The 17,752-nt window shown below is 37.9% G+C and overlaps 1 protein-coding gene across 2 annotated transcripts in view; it reads right to left on the bottom strand.

Annotated features, from left to right (window-relative positions):
* LOC116509713 (LHFPL tetraspan subfamily member 5 protein) overlaps nt 1-17,752 on the bottom strand; it is an 89,075-nt gene that overhangs the window by 69,904 nt on the left and 1,419 nt on the right. Inside the window, exon 2 of one of the 2 annotated variants that reach the window (XR_004255525.1) lies at nt 2,434-2,840. The exons of the other annotated variant lie outside the window; for it this stretch is intronic. The gene's annotated coding sequence lies outside the window, so the exon portion shown is untranslated. Of the gene's footprint in view, nt 1-2,433; nt 2,841-17,752 lie in introns of those variants that run through there. 2 annotated transcript variants of the gene reach the window in all.

Raw genomic sequence — 17,752 nt, 5'->3', positions numbered from 1 at the left:
CTCAATATGGTCTGCTAACAAGATAGTTTGTGTGTGTGCATCTTGAGAACATGTCTTTGGTAAATCCTTACTGGAGTATATTTTACCACACCAAATGGAACACATGACAGAGTCCATAGCCTAATAGATTTTATAAAACGTGAGGCTGCTCTTGAATAATGTAGATATAAGGGGCAATACTATTTTAAGTATTAAGTACTAGGATAACTAAGGGCAACTTAAGCCTCATTTCCGATGGGTTGGGGACAAGATGAAGGCAACTACATGAATTATGGTAGATGTTTCTGTGGTTAGTAGCAGGCAAATAAAAGATTTAAGTCTCCTTGTTTGGGTTTAATCTCTATTGCATGGAGGGACACTGCCACTGCAATTTAATTATCATTAATGTAATGATGATAGAGAACAGCCACTGATGTTCTTTTTCTCCAAGCACATCTCTAATCTTTTTAGAAGCCATCAAAGCCTAAGGACCATCACACATCTTCTAGCAGTGATTGTTACATTGTATGAAGAAGTCTGGTCAGCAACATTCTCCTAGGAGACTCTCTGATTTATTTTTGCTTCCATCTCTGCAAATAGAAAAACCCAACCAAACAAGTAATTTAGAGCAGGGATCACCAACCTTTCGGACCTTGGGGACCACTAAATTCATAATTTTAAATCCCGTGGACCACTGATATGATCTGCCTAATGACTAGCTGGGTAGACGTGGCTAGGTGGTCATGTGACTGGGTGGGCATGGCCAACTCGATGTCACTCACGTCAAGGGGCACCTCACCAGCCTCTACTCACCCCTCCCCTCCCAGCCCCTCCTCGCCCAGGCTCCTTAAGGCCCCAACAGAAATCAGTTGTTGGAGCTAAGCAGCCACCACAAGAAAGAGTTGGCAAAACAGCTGGCTCAGTTCATCTGACCAAGAAGGAGGCTCAGTAGAAGCATATCACTGAGTACTATGAGCATAGGTTTTCCAAGCAGAGGGAAGATCTGGGGGAGTGCAATGCCACATACTGGCGTCTGGAGTTCAGCGGGCTGAAATAGTCAGCCAGTTTCAGGCCATGATGCAGTCCCACTGGAACAAGGCCCTCTGGCTCTTTGCCACCAGAGGAGCTTCCCTCCAGCCTTCACCCAAATCCCCGCACCAGGAGACTGAAGCAGGCCCCAAGTCAGGATTTTTGCCCCCCCCCCCTGCACAAAAAGACCCCAAAGGGGGAGACTCTTTGCAGCAACACAAACGTTCATTGCACAAATCTGGCCCAGGCTAATCTGCAATGGCTAGTCACACACCTCCAGGAAACTTACCAGCCGGGTGTGTATGTGTCTGTGAGACAGAGAGTCAGGGAGGGACACTATTCCTTTGTTGTTCTCTCCTGCTCTAAGTATTCAGCAACTTCTGAACATGGGGGAGGAGAGCACTTAATCCAAGTTCCAACAAATGAACAGAAGGAAATGACTCACCAACAGTTTTCTTGCCCCCACAAAGACAAGGATATAGGATTTCATACAGTTAGAGCATGGTCCTTTATTTCTATAGATGCAAATTTAGACATAGTTTCCATGATTTAAAAGAAATGATTTACATCTTGCTAAATAAAGATTCCCTCAGGTTGAGTTCAACTCCTGGTGTCTGCATGGAAGGCATGTCCGTGTTGTTTTCTTAGTAACAGTGCTGAAGTGATTGGCCTCAGCCTTCCTCCAAGATCTTTGTTTTGTTTTTGTTTACTTTCTAGAGTATCCTATATTCCCTGGTGGTCTCCCATACAAACATTAAACAGGTCAAATCCGGCTTAGCTTTCCTCAACATCAGCCAAATTTGGCTAGTGCTGGAAACAGTGACTACGTGACCTGAATGCCATGTATTCAGCTTGTTGTCCAACTGCTAACTATGGATAGACAAGTTCAAGCCTAAATTTTCTCCAAAACAGGAAACAGTCATATTAGCTAAGCTGTGACGTCAAGATGCTGTGGTACATGAGCACAGAGAAGCTTCCAGTAACAACATGAGTGAAAAACAATGGTAACTTTGCAGAATCTAGAAGTACAAATGGTGGAAGTTCTATTGTGCAAGACCACGACAGTGTATACCAGCTGAAATAGTTGTGCTTAAAAAGACAAATAATAAAAAGCATAGACAAATACTAGGGTAAGAGAAAAGTGATGAATTTGATAAGTCATGCAATGATAAATACCTGCCCTCTGTGTGTGAGGTTTATTCCCATAAATTATTTGATAATTTGTTATCCTGAATAGTGTGAGATTTTAAGACACACAAAAACATTTTTTTTAAAAAAAGAGAGAGAAGATGGAGCAAACTAGTGTTCTGGTTTTCAATTCGGAAACAAATATGGATTTCAATCAGTGTAAATGAAAGCTAATTCAATTCCCCAGGGAAGGAGGACTATATCGAATAAAAAAGAAAGAAGAAGTTATGTGACAAGTTAAAGAAAAGCCAATTTATTGTTGCATAAGCTTTCATAGAAAGTGGGAAGAGATAATAATGTTGTTTCTTCCATCTGAAACTTATTAGGCTGCTTCTTCAAAGCTACTAAGATGCAGTAGCTGGGTTTTGATCCCTCTCCAATCTTGTACTTCATAAAAGTGGGCAGCTGCTGAGTTTCTTGCAAAGATTATCTGATCCGGAATAGGCAGAAACCTTTCCTGGCAACATCAGGGTGAAAGCGCCGTATCTTTGTCTTGCTAGTGTAGTAATTGGCTGTGAGACTGACAAAAATTAAACTGTTGATTTTGGCTGTTCTTCACAAAACTCCAGGCATCCCAAAGGCGAGTAATGTTGCATCTCTATCAATCAGCACTCACAAGAGAATATTGGTTCTGTGCTGTATCTCTGTATAAGCAAACAAAAGGCCTCAACCTTTTGAAAATCGTGTACTAAGTAGCACATTCAAGCATGTAGTAAGCCTGTCAGCAAAGAGCAATATAATATTTCTTTTAGTACTCCTAAAAAAATATGATTCTACCGTAATGACTGAGAAACTAGTAAGCAAGGAGTAGAAAATCAACCATTCAAGTTTTCTCCCTTATTCTCCCAGATTTTTCATATATTTCCCCATATTTACAAGGTTGACTCAGCCTTCCACCCTTCCGAGGTAGGTAAAATGAGGACCCAGATTGTTGGGGGCAATGTGCTGACTCTGTAAACCTCTTAGAGAGGGCTGTAAAAGGACCATGAAGCGGTATATAAGTCTAAGTGCTATTGCTATTGCTATATTGGCAGATTATTCTAGAGAAGAATGCAATCTGACTAGAAATTTCACAGCTTTAAACCCAAACCTAACAGTAAGCATCTACTTTTCATTCCATTTAGCTTTAACTTTGTGTGCAATGCTATCTTGTCAGAAAAAACACACAGGGCACTGCAACAATTTTATTGCACTGTTTATTATCAGTGCAAAGCAAGTCACAAGCAAGCCACCGAATCAGTCATCTTTTATATCAGATTCACGACACTGCAAAACAGACAGCCCAATCAGCCCTAAACCGGACTAAAAACCTTCTTGCTCTTCCTCACAAATCTGTAAATCATTTGTATATGAATCAAGATAAATGCAACCCTAATACAGTAAAAAATTATTTCATTTAGGAAATGACTGAAAGTGCTGTCAGAGAAAAAGAAAACCCCAGTTCTTCTGATCACTGGAATTCATATTTCATCTCACATAGTAATTATTTTGGAATCACTGCAATAAAACCTTCAATCTGGGATAGGAACAATCACTGCTGTCCTTTGGTGCCATTGTTTCGTGTTACCTTACGTTGTTATGTGACACAAATGCTGTTAAGATGCTGCTGTGCTAATCAGTCTTCCTATTATTCAAACCCGCCAGATTGTACAGTGACAACAAAGCTTAGCACCGTTGCTCCTGTTTCACATCACCAGCAATAGACGTGTTTATTTGATAACTGTGAGTTTCGTAGAGAAATGACAGTCAACCAGAGCTTGCTTTCCTGGCCAGACAGTCTGTAAGCCTATAAGGAGTACTTTATTCCTTCACTTTTTGATCCAAAGCAAAACACAAATCTTCCCCCGTCCCATTAAAATAACAAAAGCAAAAGAAAATTCCAGCAGTTCATGAGATGACAAGCTGCCTAAAACAACACCCAATTATTGCAACTCCTTTCCCAAGCTTGAATTCCCTGCACCCAAGTCAAGGATACTGGGAGGTTGAAAGGAGGATGAGCTGAATATGCCCTCCCATGCTCACCAAGCAGACCAATTCAACACAAACTTGAATAAAGCTGCTGCTTCTACAGTCACATTCGAGGCCCAAAAGGTTTCCTATTGGCAACAATCCTGATAAAAGCATTAAGAACAAACCAGGACAAAGACCCTGGTAAACCCCCTGAGCTGATCACCAAAGGGCTCACAGACCCACTAAAATGTACTCTCATCTGTTACAGCAATAACTGGGAGCTAGCCTCTGGTTCTTCCCAAGTGCTTCTTGGTGAGTTTCATAATCTTGTACAACCAAGTTGACTTTTTCAAATTAGAGGGGTAAAATAGCAATTATATACTGAGGTATAACATCCCTACAATGCCTCTCTCAAGCCTTTCAGAACATCTGTTAGTAGGACTTCCAGATTGTTGGAATCCTTTAGATAGCATAGCAAATAGGAAGGGAATAGGCTGCAAAATCAGGCCAGTTTGAACATGGCTTGCTTATACAGGTAGTCCTCGAGTTACAACCACAATTGAGCCCAAAATTTACATTGTTAAGTGAAACGTTTGTTAAGTGAATTTGCTTCATTTTACAACTTTTCTTGCTATGGTTGTTAAGTGAATAACTGCATTTGTTAAGTTAGTCACACAGTTGTTAAGTGAATCTGGTTTCCACATTGACTTTGCTTGTCAAAAGGTTGCAAAAAGTGATCACATGATCCCGGGGCATAGCAACTGTTATAAATATGAACAAGTCATCAAGCACATGAATTTTGATCCTGTGACCATGGGGATGCTGCAATGGTCATAAGTGTGAAAAACGGTCATAAGACACTATTTTCAGTGCCACTGTAATTGTGAACAGTCACTAAGTGAACTGTTACACGTTGAGTATTACCTGTAATGACTTCTGCAGAATGGGCACTCTAGTTGTAACAGTTAGGAGCTTTTGCAATGAAAATAACATAACATAGTTGCCCATTTTAAAAATTGGAAATAGAAACATTTCCTGATCAGCTATCCTTCAAATCATTAGCAATTTCAATATTTGCACACCTTGGCTTCCACATTCAGTCATAAATGTTTTATAACTGGCATAACTGAAATTTTCTATTCCTACTTATAGCTCTATTTTGGAAAAGTACTGATGAAGCTATGAAATGTAAGCCTATGTCACCAGTCAGATACACTGTTTTCTCATATACATGGCGACTGAATGCTTTGGTAGGAAAAAAAATCTTCGTAGCTTATTTTCTTTTTTTCCCCTTCAGAGTTAACATATAGAAAAAAATGCTTCAGAAAGCTCACTTTCACCTCTTCGATTTTTCAGGATAGATACTATCTGGAGTATGATCATCAATACTCAAATGCCTTAGGTCCCATTCAATCAAAAGTAAGGAGTAGTCATTGTGTGTTGTTATCATCGCTAGAATTATGTACCCATATTGTGAAGGACCCCATCATTTCTGGTTCCTTTCTAAGCGTTGGAGATCAAGCAAAGGCTCAAGTATTAATAATTTAAGGCTCCAGTATCAAGATATAAAAACTGATTAAATATGATTCTTTTAAGTAATAATTTCCATTAAAGAAGAGCCTAAGAGATATTTTCTTCGTCCCTTTATTGGAACTGTGTGTTGGTGTACATAATTTATAGAAGAAACTGAATTGTATGCATATAATGCAAGATGGATATTTTGACACGTCACTTTGTAGAGGTGAGAAACTATATTAGTACAAATTTCTTTTTTTAAAACCTGCACTTTAATCTATGTAAATGTAGCCTCTTTATTTTGATGGAAACTGTTAACTTTCAAAACTGAATTTGCTGATAAAAACATTGATAAAAATGTTTAGAATTGTCTTTTTAAACAACTATGACCGCTTCATGCCATTCTGCACAAAGCTATGCAAGATAAGTAGATAACTGAAACAAAACATGGAAAATATTATCCCCTAATTAATGGCATGATGTCCTTTTTTCCCCTTACCCCCTGCCTGAATTTCCCCCAAAGCAATCCAGCATCACAATCTTTTGCCTGCTCATTGCCTGCTTAGATGGAAATTGTCTAGACAAAGGTTTGCTAGTAAAGTTTTCCAAATGCATAACAAACACATGGGAACAGTCAGGTGAAGAACTACATCATACTGTCCTCATGATACCACTTACTGAACGTAATATGCACCAAATGTTTTTCTGGTCCTTTCAAAACTGTAGGGCAGATGTGTTCTGAGAGTAGTTGCAAACATTTAACTGCCTATGACCTTTTGAAGAATGCTAGCATTGCACTTGGAGAGAGAAGTCTTTCATGGGGTGAAGCACTGATGCTGACTAAATCTCCATGTGTATCGTGAAATGGTACAGTCTCATGAGAAATGGATTACGTGCCTTTCCTGAGCATTTTAATCAGCTCTAAATGTTCTGGAGCCACATAGTCATGAAATAACCATGGTAACGCTACCGCTGGGTTCAGTCATGGTACCTGAATACTGAAAGGTAGATAATGAAACACCATTTTTTAACTAAAGTCTTCGCAGCAATTCTGGAAAAGCTTTGGTGACCAAAATAGTGTCATGCTGTTATGACTATGTATATTAATCGGGAACAAATAGAAAGCCATTTAAAGGTAAAACCTTCACCATAGATAGTTTGTTGACCAAATGCAAATGAATAATTCACTTTATAAAAAACCTGAATTCCTATTCAATTAATCAAATTAGACTTATTCCTTGAATCTCGCTGCATCCATATTATTATTATTATTGTTATTATTATTAGATTGTTATTCCCACTCCTACCCCCGTCTATATAGTATGTGCCTTCACATTGTCTTCTGTAAAATAAAACTGAAGTTATATCCTATATCTTTTACTTTAAGTAATTGGGAGTAATCAGAGATTGACTTATCTACTGATGCAACCAGTAACGATCTGAAGATATATCTTCCATCTTGTGTAATGGCAGTCACAACCTATAGCCATGTAAATGGAATGATAAGGCAAGAGTCATATAGTCAATGACACAAGAATATGGAAAATCTGAAGAAGAAAAAGTAATAAAAGGCTAAAGCACAGACAGAACAATCTCATATGAAAAACTAATAAAATAAAATGCTTAGTTTGGTTGTCTCGGAAATAAGAAGAAGAAAAAAGAAAGGAGGGTCCACAGCTTGGAAAAGATGGTAGGGATTGTAATATATAATAGAGAGCATGCAAAACTGCTCTGCTTCAGTCTTTTCCTAAAGGGAAGCTATATTTATTTAAATATTCAAATAAACCTATACAGAGAAAGTGATACAAGAGGAGAGCAGCAATTAAAGTCCTTCCTTCCTTCCTTCCTTTCTTTCCTTCCTTCCTTTTCTTTCTCCCCAATAGGGTGACTTTTAAGAACACCAAGGTCAAGGAATGAGAGCCAGTTTGGTACAGTGGTTAAGGCACCAGGTTAGAAATTGGGAGATCATGAATTATGGTCCCATCTTAAGCCCAAAGCCAACTGGGTGACTTCCTCTCAGTGTTAGGAAGGAAGCAATAGCAAGCCACTTCTGAAAAAATCTTCCCAAGAAAATTGCAGGTACTTGTCCAGATAGTCTCCGAGAATTAGACACAAGTGAATGGAAGAAAATAAAAGTTCAGGGGGGGGGGGAGGGCATTCTTTTATGCTTTCTTCTTTCCCAGAGCTGAGTAGCTATAATGCCTCTGCCACTTCCTTCTCAAGGTCATGACCCTTGCCGCAAGGGGCTTCATAGGCGATGCACCTACAGAACCATGCAGTACACTAGGAAGTCACTGGTAATTAGTACAACTTGAATAGGAGAGATGCTACGTGATTGTATCAAAGCAGACACTGGTATTTAGATGCAGCCCATTGCAATATCCACTGATTAAAGTGGCTTAACTAAGGCATTGCTGATCATAAGAAGGGACTTCCGATTCAGGAAAGGGGGGACAGTTGGTGCACAAACAGATCTGTGCAAAGATGTTCCTGGCCACAGCTGCCACTTGCTCTTCAAGCAGGATCTGTGAATCTAGGAAGATACCCTTATTATGCACCAATTGTACCTGGGAAGTATCACCCCATGAAGTATTTAAAATAAAAAGTCTGAGGTACACAAAGAAACAATGAACTCCATGTCACTCAGTTTTCTCAGGGTTGAGCTTAATCCATCTAGACCCCAGTAGCCTATAAGTGCTGGGACAAATGGGTCTACCTTCTATAGCAAAATTAGTGCCTATACATTATATCAATTAAGATCTTATGCTGCTAGCATTGACTAAATGGGATGAAGTGAGTTCTTGTGAATCTTTATTAGCTGGAAAGTTCCTTGATTCATTCTGTCACCAGAGATAAAACATCTGAGCAGTCTGACCAAGGTTGACTTATGAAGATTGTTATATTGTGATTGACACAACCTGAAACCTCTAAAGGGGGAAAATATCAGGAGGATAGAAACTGCATTGGCTGAGTGGGAGGTTACCCAAGCCTGCCCACAGTACATTTAATTAGATTTTGAGTAATGATTGCTTCACTTTTGCATCTGCTCCCTATTCAGCTGGAGGTGGAAGACAACAATTCTGAGGCATGTATTTTGATCACCACTCAACTGTTTTAGCGTAAGTATTAACAAGATGTCAGAACAGAGTGATCTTACATAATATATGTGTTGGTGCAATACACAGGCAACAATAGGGTAAGTTAAGGATATTGTGGCTGCCTCAACAGAGAAAGTCTTGGCATTCAACTTATGCACATCATTTTAATCTAGATGAACATCTTATTTACTTTTAAATTGATACCAGCAAAGAGGAATTTGGAAAGATGTGAGAATGCAAAATGGGTATACAAATTTGTCTTGAAGACCTAGGAGCAATCTGGATGACAAGGAGAAAAAAATCACAACAGGCACAAAAGTTTAAAAGCGGGGGGGGGGGGGAGGTGTGTTTATTTCATACTAGTGTGGGAGTTCAGTCTGTTGACTCTCTGCCTGGATAATGAAATTATCTGGCATTGCCACACAAATGCACATATTATTAGTTAAAACAATTTGTATAGGAAAGTCTCAGTCTTATCTCCATGTCCTAATCACCTTATATGTTCTTAAGTACAAGTGCACTTCCATTGCAACCCCTTAACATGTTGTTTCCCAATACATTGTTTTGTTCTCTTCGTACAACACACTTCACGAGCCTTGCACATAACATCCTGTTTATAGGAAGAAACATTTCTTTAGTGGCAATGGTACGTTAGACACCATATAAACAATAGATATAAAATTGTTGCCTTCCAGAAGATGTCAAGGACGAGACATATAAGATTAGAATTAAAGAAAACTACCATACTAAGGACTGAATGTTGTAATGTTGGATGAAGAAGCATTAATTGGGAATATAAAAAATGATTACACCTTTACTTCCATTATTATGGTTTGCTAGATATGGATAACCCAGTCAAATAAATACTACTCTCTCAAAAAAAATTCATAAGGAAGATATTAGCAGCATATCTGTTGCAGACACTGGTATCTTTAAAATGGAATAACTCTCTGTGTTGGGACTAAGAATCTTCTCTCTCTCTCTCTCTCTCTCTCTCTCTCCCTCCCTCCCTATATATATATATATATATATATATATATATTTGTTATATTTATGCTGATAAATAAATAAAGGGAGACTAGTATAGATCTATTTCAAGCTATTTAGCTCTCATCAGCTAGCCATACCCAAGTTTTTTGGGGAATCGAACCTGTGCTCTATTGCCTCCCAGGCAGGGAGTTAACCATTTGAGCTACAGAGAACGACTCCTTTATCAGCCAGCCAGGGTGGGAGGTATACTAGTCTCCCTTTATTTATTTATCAGCATAAATATAACAAATGTAACAAAAAAGGCAACAGTAAAAAATATTGGGTTTCTGTCTGGATGGTCTCTTGTGACGAGCCTAATGACAGAGAGTGGAAGTGTGACCTTCCTCCCATACTTGGGCATACCAGGGGTTGTGACTTTAAGTATATATATATATATATTAGAAGTAGTGATCTTCCTCCCATATTTGGGCATACCAGGGGTTGTGACTTTAAATATATACCTTTCACCCTGGCTTGGCTGATAAGGAGTCGAGCTCTGTAGCTTATATATATATATATATATATATATATATATATATATATATATATATATATATATATATATATATATATATATATGTTTGTGTGTCTGTCTGTCTGTGTGTGTGTGTGTGTGTGTGTGTATGTATGGTGTCTATATATGTATGTATGTATGTGTGTGTGTGTGTGTGTGTGTGTGTGTGTGTATGTTTCAACATAACTCTGGATTGCTTTGAGAAATTTCAGCCAAACTTGGTATACAGATGACTTACTCTCTGGAAAAAAATATTGTGGGGGTAAGACACCCCTGAAACCCCTTGGGGTGTGTGTTCTGTTAAGATACAGCCTGTTATGCCTTAAAATGGCTTCTACCGTATTGCTGTAAAATGGCTTCTACTGTACAGCACAGTGGAGTTGTGATGGTAATGGCTTTACAGTACTCCACAAGGGGGCTCCCTCTGTTAAGGGGGAAAAATCCAACATCAGAAATTATGTTTGGTCCGGACAGTTCCCCCCTATAAATGAATACCTGGGCAATGCTGGGGTATTGGCTGGTTTGGAATAAATTGAAAGCACGATTGTCTCCTAAAATCCCTTTATGGCTGCCACCCCAGGAAGCTTTTTTTCAGAAGAGATATGATAATTTGGTTACAAACTTGGTTGACTTATCCTGATCCACTGATCTTCACTAAAAGAGAACCTAGATTAAAAACAAAAGTTGGAAAGGAGGTTATATTTTTCATTAGGCTGCCTATGTACAATTGCCAGAAAGATTTACACTGGACAAAAAGATTTTTTTTTGCAGATGAAGAAACAGACTTTAAAAGAAACTTATATACTAATGGAAACCATCTCATTGCCAACAAATATAAATTATTGTTGAAAATGAACCATAAGGATGAATATATTAATGAGTATATGATTAAATGCGCAAAAGAATTGGATATAATACTACGCTCAATCAATGGAAAAATGTGGATTAATAAATGAAATTTTAATTACCTATAATATGAAATATACTTTTCGTAAAATGACACATCTTCTGTCTTCTGAAAAAATGTCAAACTGTATATAATATCATTCAAGTGTTGAAAATATAATCAATTTGACAGTACTTTTTATCATCTTTGGTGTACATGTAAGACTGCCAAGTAGCATTGGGATCAGATATGTTGTTTGATTCAGAAAATATTAAAAATGAATGTGAAATTCAAACCAAAAGCTTATCACAAAGAAGCAGATTGAATGAAAGCATGGGATTCTATTTTCTATATATGACAATGATGGCAATATTTTTATATGCACAGAGATGAAAACAAATTCCCACTGAAGAGTGGATTCTGAAATTAATGAAATTGGCAGAGATGGCAAAACTGATATTTTGATAAAAGACAAAAATCTATCTAGCTTCATTTCTATCTGGAGACCATATTTGGACTTCTTGCTTCAGAAAGATAAAAAAATGAAAATTTGATTTTAGGATTCACTGATTAGATCTGTTATAATTACATAAAGTATATTTCAATATTATCATTAGACCTGCTCTCTCTCTCTCTCTTCCTCTAACAATATCAAGAGCTCATCTGAGAAAGGATGAGAAAGTGCTAAGAGGATACAAAATAAAACCAAAGCACTGAAAATGAGAACATTTGAATAGATTGATTAAAAAAAGAGAAGAGAAAGAAATTTGCCAACATTAATATATACTTATTCTTGAACTTTCTGTTCCCAATCATTTTACATGATTAAATTAAAAATTAAGACACATAATAATTTTAAACAACAACGAACATTTAATGACAGCAAAGATACAATTATCAAAAAGATCTATATTGGCTATGTCACAAAATTAGTATTCCAGTTCTCTGAAATAAATGACACTCTGCAAACCGTTGCCTCTGTGTCTGCAGTAATGATTCATCCACAAAATTAACTAGACAGTTTTGTATATTTACTATTGAAGGAAACAAGAGTAAGGGGCCCTAGTCAGGGGTGTTCTTGCTTTACCGGATATATAACCCGTGGTAGCCCCTCACTAATTGACTGATCCTTTTTATGTTTCCTGTAATTGTTTCCTGTTTCCACAGATTGCCATAGGAACTAGGATGCTCCCTTTGGACATATATAGAGCATTGAATTGGGTGGAAGATGGGAGATTTATGTAGTTATAATACATGTTTATTATTCATCAAGATTTTAGAAATCATTGTTTTACAAGTCATTGTTCCGATAAAATGAGGCAGATTTCCACTGGAATGCCTGATAACAAGTGTGTTTATGAGTGTGTGTTGTGTCTGGGACAAGTATTTGTGTGAAGGCATACTTGCATCACAAACAGGGACTTCCCTATACTTGTTGACTCCTTGTAATAGAGTCTTAAAGGAGACTTCTGCATAAGTATGTCAACACACAGTTGGATGCCAGCTATAATATTAATGGCATCACAGGTCTGAATATTTATTTGAGTCTGCATTATCTTAAATTCTGTGCATGCCATATATGGTTTTGCCACCCACTAAGAATGCCTATAGAGTCTTTGTAACACTTTTAGTCATTTTTATGAAGAAGATGCCAGTGGTTGACAGCTTGATTTGCAGGGGGGGGGGCAGCTTTTTGTGTCTGTTTATCTGTCTAGAAATGAATCTGATAGGGAGATGTGTAAGAGAAAAAGTGAGACAGAGAAAAATCAACAGTTAAGCAAGAAGCAAACAAACAGGTAATTTATCTCATCAGAAGCGATGTGGTCAATTAATATTCTGAGACGTAACTTCACAGACTTGAAAGCAAAAAGCACAAATTTATACTAACCAAGTGATTTGTTTCAATACAATAGCAGAGTTGGAAGGGACCTTGGAGGTCTTCTAGTCCAACCCCCTGCCTAGGCAGGAAACCCTATACCGTTTCAGACAAATGGCTATCCAACATCTTCTTAAAGACTTCCAGTGTTGGGGCATTCACAATTTCTGAAGGCAAGCTGTTCCACTGATTAATTGTTCTAACTGTCAGGAAATATTTCCTCAGTTCTAAGTTGCTTCTCTCCTTGATTAGTTTCCACCCATTGCTTCTTGTTCTACCCTCAGGTGACTTGTTTCTGCTCTACTATTTCTTTAACAAAATAACTGTATTTTTAATGTGTGCAAAAGAAAGTTGTCTTTCTTATTTCACTTTGTGTACCTCTTATTCATTATTGTTTTTAAATTGTACCATGAAGAGATTTAGTCACAAATGAAACAATTTACAGCAACCCCAATAAGCAACTATAGATTTCTGTTTTTATGTGTGCTGAACTCTCAAGAAATACTAGACCCAGAGTATTGGATTATTGCCAATAAAGCAAGCCAGAAGGAAATACAGAATACGCTCTTAACCAGGGATACTGGTCAAGGAATTTATGGAACCTAGACAATAATGTACAGTAACAAAATAAATATGAATAAATATTTAATTATGTACAATATATTACTATAAATAAAACCATGGTTTTGTGTATATGTAAGGCTAGGGGTATCTAAGAAGATAATAGCAAAGGGATAGGAAAAGAGAACCAACGGTTATAGATGAAGTACATCAGAAGATCTAAAGAGAAAGGACAAAGACAGTGCTAAAGATAGGAAAAAAGGAAAACAAGAGGAATATTTCCAGGAAAGCTGTTAATAGAACTGGAGCAGAAGATGGAAAGAAATTTTGGCAGGAAGAGAAACAGTGGGAGAAAATGTAGCATACTAATAGCATTGATCCATCTGACATCTTTTGATTTGCACTGATGATGTTACCTAGTTGGATAATGAAATGTCTGCAAGCAAAAATGAAAGTCAGAGAGCATCAAGAATTCCAAAGTGCAATGCTGAGCTATAGATATTCTCTTCTGTTGAAACATTTAAGCCTCTAATGAAGCCCTTTACTGAAGAGAGTAATACCCTCATAGATTAGCAACTGGTTAAAGAACAGAAAAAAAAGAGCAGAAGTGGACAATTTTCATATTGAAGAGATGTGAAAAGTGCTTCCTTCTCCAGGAATCAATATTTTGACTCCGTATCTGCATCATAAAATATATCCATATCTTTCAGCTTCTTGATGTCTGAGCTAGAGTTAAGCATCAGTACTAAAATTTGCAAATAATATCAACTTCTTCACAGCAATAAAATCAAAACATGACTGTGAAAAACTCCGAATTATTTTCACCAAATAGGGTGAATGGGTCATAATATCATCAAATTCAGTTTGGTGTTACAAAAAAGAAAGTGATAAGATACTGGTCTTAAATGCCCCCCGCCACATACACTTAACATACAGTACGTGTGAATGAGGTTTTTCCTAGTAATGACTGACCAGGAATATAATTTGGGAATGACGGTAAGATAGTTTAATTAAAAATGCTAACATAACTTAGTTGTGACAGTTAAGTTGCTTCTGAGGAAATGATTGTTGTCATTTTGCAATTCTGCTGTTAGTGATAGCATTTTAGATTAGAGATTCAAATGTATGCAATCCTGTTTCATGTTATTCATATTCTGTCCTAAGGTCAATATTATACAATATGACTGTGTTTTCTGCTCCTGAACACCATGAAGTAGAAGAAATTACTACTGAGGCACTTAGAACATCAAATCCAAGGTTAGGAATTAAGAAATAGCCCACCCAGTGTCTTGACACAGTCCTTGAAAGCCGAAAGATATGTGTTTCCGGATTAACTCTTGCCTAGAACTCCAAGCTACACTGTTACACTGCAAGTTGTCCTTTTTTTTGTTTATTGATATGTTTCTAATGGAAACACATTAGAGGGGCTTGTTGACCCCCACAAGGTCAACAAGCCTGGATTAAATATCCTTGAAAAGCAAAAGTGGACCAATAAAACTACCCAAAAAAAGCCTGGCTAATAACTGAGCCAACTCACTTCACAGAGCTGTTTTGTGAGGAACCCAGGAGGATTAGGTCTGGTCACAGCCTTGAGTTATTTATAAAAATAATAAAGGAGAGATTAAAAAATAAATAAAAGATAGCTACTCAGTGCTTCATAATTTCTAGCATGCTACCCAGGGGTGGGTTGCTACCGGCATTACTGCCAGTTTGATACGCAATTTTTTTTTGCCGGTTATGCACGTTCCGCGCGTGTTCGCATTTGCATCTAAAAAGATCTGCACATGCGCAAAGCGTTAGAAAAGGGAAACAAATTACATTTCTGCAGTGAAAATCGTTGGATAACTCAAAAGACAGTACCTTCCCAATTTAAATGGACATTGCTTGCCTCTTTTTAGCATGAATTATTGTCTCTCAAATCTGGCATACTCCACAAAAGTGGCTCTTGCAACTCTTAGTATTGGGAATCTGGGAGTTACAGTCCCAATGCACCTCGGGAGGCTTTTGGTTATAGAAGATTTAAGAGGTGCTTCTTGAAAGTAAACAATGTAATTTTTCGGATACTGGTTGAAATGCCTGGAATTCAATTCAATCCAGTAGCTAAACATGACATCCCAGACCATCCACACAGTCTTTAGGAAAAATCTGATTTCTGTTCCTTCTCTTAGCTCCTTTTGCATCTGGTATCAACTAAATAATAGATCCATAAACCTGATAGATACTGGTTAAAGCAAAATGATATGCTATAAATATAGTTTCAGTATGTCTGTGCAGAATTTAGAAAGCTGATTTTCAGCTTCAGCATACTGAAACAAATTGAGTGATAGCAAAACAATCATCCATTATTACACTACATATCAGTGGTGCTATTCAAATAATTTAACAATTGGTTCTCTGCCCTAATGACCAGCTGGATAGGAATGGCTCGGTGGTCATGTGACTGAATGGGCGTGGCAACTTGACGTCACTCATGTCGATGGGCGCTTCGCCTTAGCTGTTGCAATGTAATAAGGGTTAACCGGAGAGGCAGTTTCTGTAAGCAGGGCAATAAACATTAGGCTAGAAACAACACCAGAATGTTTCCTTCCTGCCTTCCTTACAGGATTAGCCCTGTAAAATGGAAAAAAACAAAATGAGATTTCTTCCAACAACCGGTTCTCTGAACTGCTTGGAAAGTTACTAATCGGTTCTCCCGAATAGGTGCGAACTGGCTGAATCCCACCACTGCTACATATCCAGTTCAAGTTTTTAACCAGCAATAGTAAATGGCCCTGTAAACCAGGGGTGTCAAACTCAAGGCCTGTGGGCTGGACCTGGCCCGTGGTGTGCTTAGATCTGGCTCGTGGGGCTGGTCTGGAAATAGCAAAGGATCGGCCCACAGTGCCTCTGCTAGTAAAAATAGGGCACGGGCAGGGCATGTGCACTCCCCCGCAACCACTTTTGGTCTCTGGAGTCATCCAGGAGGACTTCCAGGCCCAAAGCGGGGGGCCCGGAGTATTGCAGGAAGCTGTCCTTGACTCAGAAGGTTATAAAAGGGAGGAAAAGTAAAATATTTTACCTTTCAGGCTTACAAGATTCTGCTACTAGCCTATGTCAATAATTTATAGTTCTAGTCTTCCTATGGAGTCGGTTTCTTCATCTTCTCTCTCTCTCATAAGGTGATCAAGCAGATAAAGTAAGTATTAAAAAAAAATCCCAGAAATGTACACCTCCCTATTTTTATAAGTTTATAAAACCATGTCTGTGGAGGTGCGATTCCGTATCACGCCTACCATGGCCACCCACACCATGGCGACCCACACCCCCCCCCCACCCACCTGGCCCTCCAGGGTAAAGGTCCTGATGTGGCCCTCAATGAAACTGAGTTTGATACCCCTGCTGCAAACTGTTCTGGCAAAAACTGTGCATATGAACATTTTATGCTGTATAGCAGACATTACAAACTTAGCAAGTGCTAATGAAACCCTCATGTTCCTGAACATTAGGACAGTACTATAGTCATACAAACTGAAAGCTAGTTTCATTATCTCTGGTTGCTAAGAGGTGAGAAAAATACAGTGAATTTATGTTTAGACATACTTACCATATACCCAGTTAAATTAATGGGACTTCAGTTATGACTAACTTAACCCACTGATTGGAACCAGTCTTCTCTTAATATGACTTTTCTGGGCTCAACTAAATAGATCATAGAATAGTCAGTCTGAAAAAAGACTGCAATAGTTGGCTTGTAGGCAGTTAGACTCATCTATTACAAATCCTTGACTAAATTAAAAAGGTTATCCTGATACATTGGACAATACGTGTTAATTATTAATGTGCTCCTTTATTTTATAAGATCTATTATTAACAAAAATACAAGTGGCAGATGACATGATAAAGCCATTGTGGAGTATGGCAAGCTTCTGAGTAATTCCTTCCTCTTTATCTGAGTATGTTACATGCATTCTTATTTTTCTCTCACTTTCTTTTTTCCAAGAAAGAGCCTATAAATATATATAATCACCAGAGGCACAGAGTGCAACTCCTATCAGTATTAGTTGTAATCCAAAAGCATGAAGAGCATCAGATTGGGGAAAGATGAAGGCATCACCTAATTTTAAAAGAAATTATTTATTCTTATTCCT

This window comes from Thamnophis elegans, chromosome 5 (genome assembly GCF_009769535.1).
Source record: "Thamnophis elegans isolate rThaEle1 chromosome 5, rThaEle1.pri, whole genome shotgun sequence".
Classification (NCBI taxonomy): Eukaryota; Metazoa; Chordata; class Lepidosauria; order Squamata; family Colubridae; genus Thamnophis; species Thamnophis elegans.
Note: the sequence above shows the minus strand (reverse complement) of the source record. Positions and strands in the feature narration are given on the sequence as shown.